The sequence below is a fragment of the Akebia trifoliata genome, chromosome 15, assembly GCF_017979445.1.
Source record: "Akebia trifoliata isolate Shusen 1 chromosome 15, ASM1797944v1, whole genome shotgun sequence".
Classification (NCBI taxonomy): domain Eukaryota; kingdom Viridiplantae; phylum Streptophyta; class Magnoliopsida; order Ranunculales; family Lardizabalaceae; genus Akebia; species Akebia trifoliata.
In genome coordinates, this window is record NC_141389.1 from 2,160,308 (window position 1) to 2,171,909 (window position 11,602).

An 11,602-nucleotide genomic window follows, 5' to 3' on the forward strand; every position below is an offset into this window, starting at 1 on the left:
CCCCGGGGTGGGGTGGGGGTAATTCACTTGTTTTTCTGTTATATATAAACACTTGATCAGTCCTAATCACACAATTAAGAACCATAGTTAGCAAAATCTCTTTTAAAATTAACACTTTTTAAAAATAAGATAAAAATTGAGTATATTAAAAACTTCTTAAGATTCAAGAATTGGAAATAATATCATATAGCTTTTACATTTGAGGAAATAATAAAACAGCTACGTAGTTTCTTGGAATTATTGAATCGTGTTTTTTTTTTACTTCTAATATTTATGAAAATTACTGTGTATACAATTTCCTAACTATGTTTTTTATTTGCAAAAACTAGTAGGTGGCATGAGCAAACACATGTATTAAAGAAATTATGATTAATGTACGAATTTTTTATAATTATTTTAAAATTTTATGTCATATTTTATCATTTTATATACATTGAAAGCACGTTTTCGTAATTTATAATATTAATAAATTTTCTTTTGAAAATAATATAATAAATTTTTTTTTTTTGTAATGTAAGAAAACTAATTTGATTAAAGGATTTGTGGGATTGTAAGGGTTTTTCTCTAATTTAATATATTAATTAAGATGTTTTTGAAAATAGCATAATAAAAAGATTGTGAGATTGTAACTTCAATTTTTTTTTTGTTGAGAAAAATGGCCTTGATAATAATAGGTTTTGAAACAAATGTGGGAGCGTTTTAGGTCATCCAAAATTTGTCGTCGAACTACTCTATTCCACCTTCTCTCATTATACTGGTAAAGATGATTGATTGATCGAAGCTCGTTGTACATATATTTTGATGAATTTACGTTTATGCCCTTAAGTTGAATTGTAGTTTACAAAAAGGGTAAATAAGTCAAGAGTAAATGTGACCATGTAACAATGTTTCGATAATTATTTTGGTAAATGAAAATAATTATGAAATTGGTTTATTTTCATAAAATGCCCTTAACATTTTACCCAAAATTCTTACTTTTAAAAAGTTTTTTATTTTTATTTTTATTTTTTTTAAAGAGAATCTACTTTATAAATAACTCAAAGTTTAACAGGATCCATTATATAACAACATGATGATGATGGGCTTGCATTACCGTTATGTGTTGGTGGGATACCTACATTTATTGTTATATATAAAACAGTTCAAAAAGATGTGTTTCAAGAGAAAAGTTAGAATTTTGTTTTTGATTAAATTTTTGAATTTTAAATTTAATATATAATAAATTACAAAGCCATTATAAGCTTATAGCAATCATTGTTTAAAATAATATAATGTTACAATTATTAGATTTTTATCTAATCCTAATTAAGATAATAATTTGGTGCATCATAATACACTTTTTGTATTGGATCATAATCTAATACTTTAATCATTTTCTATCTTAAAATTATTATTTTAGAAAATGTATTCATGAAAAATAATTGAACAAAAAATGTCTTAGACTAACTGATAAGCTCCTCAGGAAGGGTTCGAAACAAATGGTATTACGGCATTCATGGTAGACAATTATTTAACCTAGTGGCAAGCCTAGCCTTGATAAGCTCCTCAGAAAGGGTTCGAAACCCCAATATGAATTCCTTGGGGTCACCCTCCAGGGTTTGGTTGACCTTGGACTCAATCAGTTGTATGTAGGACTTTTTAAGGGGGTGATATTAGTCTCACCCGAAGGGTGGGGATACCCATGATTAGCAAAAACTAAAATAAAAATGATAGACAATTAGATGGTGAGATTAATTCCTTTACTTAAGATAAATTCAGATAATTTTTTTAGAAGAGGGATTATCTAAAAAAAGATTAGAGGATGGACAAAGTAAAATGTTGCCGATGATTTAAGTCATATCGATTCACTAATGGTATGATTTTATAACCTAATCATTTATGGTTTTATTCATATTTTTATGGTGCGGTGATATCACAACCTTTATTTAAAAAATTAGTATTTTTTTTTGTTATAATCAATGATTTATTTAAAAAAATGTCTATTTTCAATGTTTTTTTAATAGACCGTGATGGATCTATTAAATAGTGATTATTTCAACATAACCCTGTTCGAAGTCTTTATTTTCTTTTTTTTTTTTAAATCTTCACCAAACTATAAGCTGAGAAGGAAAAACACATATTTGAATAGAGTAATTAAGTGTTCTACATGCGGTTAAGTTGAGGTTGAAAACTATTGATTGAAGATGAGGTTGAATAATTTAAAAAAAGGAAAAAAAAAAAAAAATTACAATAGAGGTTGAAGATGACTTGAGAAAATCTTCGGTATATAATGCTGTTTTAATTTTAAATGGATGAGTGTATTGCTCATTGGCAATTGTGTACGGTAGAGCAATTGATGATATTGTTTAAATTTTAATCCTAGATTAGAGTCAAGGCTTTTTTTATTAGACAAGATGCAATTTAGCTTAGTTGGTAAAGTCTGTGGATGATATTACCATACACATGAGTTCAAATCCCACCATCATAGAGTAATTGATACAGTTAAAAATAGACTTAACCAGTGGAACAAACACCAAATTAATTTTAAGAGTCGTGATTTTCTGACTCTCTCACGTGGCATACTCAAAACACTCTCTGGACATGGCATGCGCTAGAACCATAGATTTTTGCCTCAGGATACACATCTGCACATCCCCATAAATATGTGCAGTTAAGTATCCCAAGACAAAAAGATCTATGGTTCTAGCACATGCCACATCAGGAGAGTGTTTTGAGTATGCCGCATGCGAGAGTCCGAAAATCATTACTCTAATTTTAAAGCATGTGCATGTAATTTTAAATTGGTGGTGATAGAATACTCTGAATCCTAGACACTTAAGATGGAGGATTGAAACCCTTCTCCCACACCTCAATACATGTCACGTAAATCATAATATTAGAAATTAAAGTCTAAAATATCCCCTTTTCATAATTTTCTTGGATCATGGCTCACGTGACATGTATAGGAGTGGGGGAAGAGGGTTTCAATCCTCCAGCCTAGGTGTAAAAGATCTAGACCCATTGGTGATAATACCATAGATCTGGGTTAATTATTGCTATCACTAAAAATAGGCCTAAAGAAAGGGGAGAGGTTGAAGATGAGAGCATTTGGGTTATTTTTCCTTATTCAATGAGAAACATGATTTATTGTCTCATTTGCAAACAATGTCAAGATGACCGGAATGAGATCTCTATTATATTTGTATCTTTTATCCCAACCATAAGATCAATGAGATCTAAATCTAATGGTTAGGATAAGTTTATCTTTTGATACATTATAAATATAATGTTATGGGATTTTTTTATGTATCAAGATTAGGGTTTTATTCTTTTAGGTTTAAGAGAGAAATGAAATGCAGTGTATAAGGGTTTTAGGACTTGGGTTTGGGATTAAAAACTTGAGTATTTTTTCTTGATAAAGAAGATTGGATCTATCCTTGGACGTAGAAATCAACCACTTAAATCTTTGTGTGCTTTGATTTATTTCTTGATTTTCTTTTTAATCATATTGAATATGTATTTTCAAATTCACAACAGTCTCAATATCTCGGATGAGTTTTTCATCAGATATTTGAACTAAAAAGAAGAAGATTATAAAGAAAAATGCACATCTCGTTCATGAAAGACATCGAGTTGACTCGTTGTTGGATAATTTTAAAAATCATAATAGGAAAAGACTGAATTTAAGAGACATGTCATCAATTTGAAAACGTAGGGTATCTCAAATATTCACCAAAAGGCGGAGCGTATGTCTTAAATCACCCTTAAAGTATCAGATTCATCACTAATGATGTTTGTTGAGGTGACCCATGCAGACCACCAAGGAAAAATTAAAGCCTCTTCATGAAGATTCCCAATTTCAGGTTGACTCCAAAGGAGAGAAAAAAAAACGCATTAGTTTTTTTCCCTTTGCTATAAAGGAATACCAAGGATAATCCTATGTTAAGAATAATTTAAGGACTAGGATTTAGATATTTCGGATTCTTATGAAAACTTAATCCCATTTTCAACTTTAGACCTTTTTTTTTACAATTACATTAAAAAAAAAATAGAAATATTAATAAAAGATTAAAATTACAAAAATATTGCAATCTGAATCAATAAGTTTTATAGAATAGTAATCCAAATTATAAATCTAATCACAATAGAAGTAACAATATGATCACACATGCAATTTGGTATTAACAAATTTTGAAAAGGTTTTTGATATAAAAAAAAAAAAGACGATTAGTATTAGACTACTATAGGATCCATTAAAATAAGGTATATTATGATACATCAAATCATCTTCTCCGAAGATTAGGATAGATATGGTTAGATTAGATTATCAGAGTTGTTTTACATTTAGGATTATTCTGTGTTCTATGAAAATTTATTAGGGTTCATTGTAATTCAATTAAGAGAATCAATCAAATTCCTTTCTTGGTATTGTTAAGAAAACATGGGCAATCAAACCAAGAAAACAAATCCAGAGAAAGAAAAATAAGATGTAATCACATTAGAAACACAAAAATTTTAAGTGATTCCCTCAAAATTGAGGTTTGTCAATGGATAATACTGATTCTATTATGAAAAGAAAACTTGCAATCACAGATTACACTCTTTCACCAGAAAGATATAATATATACCCTAGTAAAACCTAAGTAGGATTTTACATAATACCAGTGAAATTATAAAAATACCCTTGAAAATTTTCTTTCAGAAGCTTTACCCTGAACCCCCACCTTCCTAACCCCCCAACAAGCTCAACACCAAGCTTGATCGACATCTTCACTATGTTAAAAGATCAACATGTTTACTTGAGTTCTATTGGAGGGAAACTAATAGAGCAACGGATTTTCTTCCTCGACTTGGTTCTAGTGCAGAGGAATATTTTGTAATTGAGGACGTTGAGTCCATTCCTGAAGATCTTTTGAGAATTATTATTGATGATGTAATATGTAATTATTCTCGGAGTTAATTTAATAAAAAGGGTGGGGTCCCTTTAACCCTAGCTTACAAAAAAAGAAAAAAAAAAAAAAGAAAATAGATATCATATCCCAAGCTCTATTGAATACACAATCTTGGAAATTATTGTCTGGTAGTGGTGCCACCGTTATTGTTGAACCATTTTTTTTTTTTTTTGTTCCTTAGTATTTTAGTTTCTCTAATAATACTACATTTGTACCTCAAGATCTCTCATTAGAAAAAATAAATAAAAATTATAGGCCTCTCCAACGAGTGTTTTCTATTATAGTGATATGATCGATCCTACTTAATTTTATTCTTATGGAAAGATCAAAATAATGGACAACCGACTTTGACATAACTCAAAAATGAGCGAAATGTGACAATAATGGATTTTATTGACAACCGGTGACTACCAAAAATATGGAGAATGTTTTGCCAAAATAATCATTCAATCGATGAGATCGAGGATTGATTTTAAATGTAACCAATTGCATGCATGTTCTTTAATCAAAGGAATTTGCGATTGCAAAAAGGTATTAGAATATTAGAGGATGCATAAATAGCCTAAAAAAAATATCATCTCTTATCCATAGACGTAGGCTTAGAACGGCATATATCTTGTGTTTCATGTATATGTTGTTAGATCTAAGGATCCACGTACACTACAGATGACTAACTCCAAGTTGGTTTCCCTCATATCTGTGGCAACTTGTCATTTATAAGACATCTAACATTGGAGAGTTGGGAAACTTTCCTCATAGTTTGCTTCATATATTCTCAACTCCATTACATCATCAAGTAAGGATTCTTTCTCAACTCTCATATAAAGGTGGCGGTAATGCTAATAGCATACTTTATTACATCAAAGACGCATAATGAGTTATATTCTATTAAAGTTATCCATCTAAAATTCCATTATTCCCAATCATAAATATAATAAAGTAAAGAAATCCAAGGAGGGAATTTTCCTACTCTTCAATTTATTTTTCTACATATTTTATAAGAGAGGGAGGTGGGGAAACCCACGAACCAGACTACAAGATCTTGTTGTTGGCATTTCTTTATTAAAGATGGAATGGGCAGAATGGGAGACTTAATAGGAAGATTGCTTGCATGCTGACAACAGAATTCATTGTCTCTCTTGCCCTCTCTCTCTCTTTCTCTCTCTCCCCACCATCATAAAATGCCAAGGCCCCCACTTTATCTCTCTTATTTTGTGTGTGTAATATATAGACACATACGTACCCCTCTGGGTTAGGTATAAATATTTGAGATACCTGTTATTGTTTTCAAGTTGGTGACATACCCTTTGACCGTGGTCTTCTTTGAGAGTAATGTAAAATGACTTAAATGTCCTCATTTTTAATTTATTTCCAAAACCCATTGTCTTCACATAAAAAAAAAATTTTAAGCCTCCATTCATCTTCAATTTTTTCATACCAAAAAGTTTATCTTGTTCTTGGTGTCTGTAAGTTTAAGGAGATTGAATCTGAAAGTTAAAGACAATGGATTATTAAGAGAAAAAACAAGAAGTTTTGCATGAGGTTGAAGAAGAGGGCATTTAGGACATTTTAATTTATCCTACGTAGACCATGGTGAAAGGGTACACCATCAATTTGGAAACATGGGTATGTCTAGTATTCACTAAAACTGCAAGGGGTATATAAAAAATACCCTTTATTTTTATTATTATGTTTGCTTTTGTATTTACATGTACGATTGTCAAGGAGACCAACCATCCCTAATGAAGGAAATATTTTATCCTCTCCCTTCTGTTCACATTCCAACGCAAAGGGGACAACTTTGTCTCCCTTTGGCTCGAATCACAAATCTTTTCTTCAAAGTAATTAAAGCTACCCAATCCCTCATCTTCGCAAGTGAAATTGAAACCCACATATTGAAGAAATATGATGTGGAGGAATGTATGATGTTGGTCACAAATACATGTCCCTTATGTTTGCCACATCAAAAAAAATATATATATATATATATATAGTAGAGGGATAAAATATGTAAGTCATAAGAGGGTGACATGTGTCACCTCGAGATCTGCATGATCCAAAAATTGAGAAGAGGAGTGTAGTTCCAAGGTTCGAGTGAGGAACTAATAATACGAAAAATCGGGGGATCGAGTGGTTGATCGGGGAACGAGCTCGGTCAAACAGAGGAGTGGTAGAATTAGCCCTCAAGCAGCATAATATTCCAAAATCCTGTTCAAAATCCCTATTGAATGGAATTTTGGAAATATGTACTATCAAAAGATTACCAAAATTAGGAGTGATCTAAATATAATATTGTTACTGAAAGAGAGAAAAGATAGATTTGGAAACCCTAATTAGGGAATTTGGACTTATTCTTGACAAAAGAGGCATGCATGGCCACATAAGAGGTACGCAATTCTGAACCTATAAAAACTCTATCATAATCAATCCGTGAATTGACTTAAGCGTCGAAGGTTCTGTGGTAGTGGTACACTCAGGAGAATCACAAATATAAAACAAATCAATAGTAGCAAGTTGCAGATCCCAAGGTAGGGCAAAAAAATTAGTTAGACATAAATTTTTTTGTAAGGATGATCTCTATTATTGTGAGGAGATCATCCTAGAAAAAATCAACCCAATTTGAAACTTTAACCCCATCAAAAGTGATTTAGAATTGTGGAGCATCGATTTTTACTATTAATTTGTAAAACCCTTTTGATGGGTTTAGAAATATCAGATTGAGTTGATGTTTTTGAGGATGATCTCCTCGCTACATAGATCATTCTCACAACACATCAGCCTAATCAGAAATTTTTAAGCAATATAGAAAATTTTTTGTCTCCTTAACCTTGTCCCTGAACACTACCCTATAAATATTTAGAGCACTCTTTGAGTAAATGATGATCAACTACTCACAGATCCTCAAAAGTGACTTTTAGTCATTAGATTTGATCATATTTCATTAGGGCTTAAAACCATTTTTTTCTCATCACCTTGTTCATCGTGATAATGAAAACTTAAGGTTTGTATAAGTGCATGGAATTCATTTTAAAGGGAATATGAATTTTTGGTGAAAACGGCCGTGGGAAAATGAATTACCTCGATTGGTTGAACCTAGGAAAATGCTAAAAAGAGAGTTGATCTTTACTTTTGGAGGTGGGAGCAATTATGAGAGAATAGCATTAGGAGGTGGCAAAATCATTTTCCTTGGAGGTTGGATGAAAAATCAAATTCCCCTTAGAGGTTGAAAATCACTTTAAATAGGAAAATGAATTTCAAGGAAACTGTGCAATCATACACATTAAAATCGTACTAATTATTCTTATTGAATAGCAGGACATTCGAAAGGAATGAACAATCTTTGCAAGAAGTTTTATTCTCAGTGTTGGAACTTATTTTTTGGAGCAAGATATTCCGTGAATTCAAAGGAAGCTTCTTGAAGGATTTCTTATTTAGATGGGATTTGTTATGTTTACTAGAGTTCCTCTTTTTGTTAGCCATTGGGCTATTGTTGTTTTTTCCTTCTTGTTATTCTATTTGGCACCCCTTTGACCATCATTAGTTTTTTTGATGGGTAAAATTTATTGAAGAGAGAAAAAGAATGTACAAGGTGTTCACGGAGAATTCCTGGGGGAAAAAAAAACGAAGAGAAGGAAAAACCAAAATCGTAGAAGCTAATTTATAGACAAATTACATGCACGGTCCCATCTAATAAGAAAATCTTCAAAAAATATTCCCCTAAAAACTTGGACGCCTTCCCCCAGAAATATATTTTCCCTTTGTATATCAAATATATATATTTTTATATGAAAAATCATTTTCTTGCTCATTTTCCATGCACAAATCATTCAATACTTAGATATATGGCAAAATTCAACAATCAAGTTAATTTTTTGGACGAATTCATGAAATTAATGTGAAAGAATGCAACATTTCACATGATCAAAAGTCGACTGATATTTATGACCAACACTTTACAATGGCGGATTAATATAAAATGCTGCCATAACTCATGACCTGTGGTCATTGAATACTCCATGACCCCAAAAGTTTCCCATGACATAATTATTTGGCTCCACTAATCCATTAATGTTTGGCTCACCTTTTGCAGGACCAACTGACATATTATTAGTCTGACTGGTGATTCCTAACCTTTGGATTAGAGATTTTTAAAGTGTGGTAATTAACTCTGGTCCTATATAGTTCATGATGAATAATGTCAGACCCAATTATTAAAATTCATCAATCAAGCTAATACATGGCATATTATTGGGATGTGGGAGCATTGAATTTTTTAATTTTTTTTAAAAAAATTTTCTAAACAATAATTTCATTTATGAATAAACTAATACACAGAGATCTTTTCCTAAAATAATAAATAAATAAATAAAAAATTACAATCTTGTGAGTGATGGAAGCTTCATCCAATCACCCACCATTAAAGCTTAGTGGGAGTATTGAACATCTAATGATCCTGGATTCACAAAAAAATTTCCTTAATACAACCAAATATCATGTCCATTTTCTAGTGGACCTTCTGATTGGGATGACACAACTTTTCTTGAGAGAACCCAATAAGGTAAATTAAAGGGAAAAGGGCAAAAATAATCTTGACCCATAATCACCTTTTGAAGGAGAAAGAAGAAATAAATCAAAAGAAGAGAAACTCAAAATCCATCTTTTGGAATTATACCTAGAGACACCTTTTTTTTCATTACCATCACCCATTATATATGCCACTGGTTCCATCCATTTTCTTCTGCTAAAGTTCTCTTGCTTTGGATGTTTTGTAGATTCTCCAAGTTGTGGGTATTGGATCTCATAGTATGGAGAATATAAAGACTTCTAAGTGAAGAATGAATGCGCTCGCGCAGACACACACGTGTCTTTTTTTGTGTAATTGGTGATTGGTAACAGTGTCTAGGAAGGGCTTTTGAAAATAGTTTTTTTTTTTTTAAATATTTTTTAAACACATTAAAAGTTTCAGACTTAGAAGTCAGTAATTTAATATTTTAAAAATATTTTATTAAATTCCATCAGATTCTCGCAAAAATTAAAATTTAAGAAGTGGATTAGAATAGTTTTTTAATTTTATTCATTTTTCACATTCACTTATATGAAAGCAATTCTTAGGTGTTTACCAAACGATGATTAGAACCCCAAAGCACTGTGAGAATGTGATGCCAAAAAATAGATAAGAGAGAGAGAGAGAGAGAACATCTAGGCTTTTATGTTGGTTTGTAGAAAAGCTATGTTTGACATTGTTAGTCTATCATGATTCCAAAACATAGAGAATCCCAAGTGTTCCCTTTGCAATTATGGAGGAACCAATTGGGAGATAAAACAAGGTATACTTGCAAAAGATGTTAATTAATAAAAAGACCCAAATGAAAGTTAAAGCAACCCAAATCACAAAAACCTACTCTGAAGCAAACCCACATGCACCAATCCAAAAAGTGTATTTGAGAAGCAGATGAGATCTCAAGTTGATATGCTCTTAATGAACAACAAAAGCAAGCTTTTAGGAGGCGCCCCATGTCTCACCTGTATTATTAAATTTGGTCCTTTTATATTCTTTAATTTCTTCTAGACTTCTTCACATTTGTTTCACTATCTTTCTAAATAAAAAATATTCATTTTAGAACATAATAAATATTTAGGGTTTTCTTTTCTGCATCACCCCCCAGCAAACGTTTGATATTAGTGTTGCTCACAATAAAATGCAACTTTAATTAGGTCTTCTTCCTTGAAAAAGTTGATGTCTTTGGTTGAGCATGAACTACAAAAAAATAACTTTGAATTTAAAATTTACTAAATGACCATTTAAAATTTATTTGTTTGGTTTCAATGCCTTGAATTTGTGTACTTTAGGAGATGATGTGGAAGGGTTTGATGTTGATGAGGTGGATATCAAATGTTATTGATTTTCTTGATTAAACCATTCTATTTTGAATCTCTTTGAAAGATTTTTAATAATCACAACATAAGAAAAAAAACCATATTGAAATTTGACGGACCAAGGCGTCAAAGTTTTCATTGTGAATTTTTTTTTCGACGGACCGAAACCATTTAATTAATAGAGGATGAGAGAAGTTTGATGGTTCTAAACCATCGAATCTAGGAACATAAAAAATTTCAATGGCCCTAAGCCGTTGAAATTCAATTTCTAAAATTTTTTGCCTTCACCCATAGAATTTTCCTATCAAACCTTTGAGTTTTTCCAAAGACAGGGAGGGAGAGAGAGAGAGAGAGAGAGTCACAACTTAGAAGAGAGCAACACCCAAGGTTATAGGTAGAAGTAAGCACAAGATATGCAATTAATGGCACAAGTTAAAGAATCTAATCCCAAAGAAGTTGGAGGAAATAGAGATTAGAGAGGGAAAGCAAGAAAGAGTCATGGGGGATTTTGATCTTTTTAATTAGGGTGTTATGTTTATCATTAGTTTTGTCAAAGACAATGACTTTTGATCAATGTGGGAAGACATGAAATTCCATTTTACTAAAGATTACACTAATATCGAACATTTTAGTGGGTCGATACAAGAAAGCTTAAATACTTATTTAATATTATTATAAAATAATTTAAAATTAATAAAATTATGGTCATTGTAAAGGTATCAATGGTAACTATTACTAGTCGATTGTTTAAGGCAAAACATCAAACATAAAATTGAGATGGGAAGATATTCTTA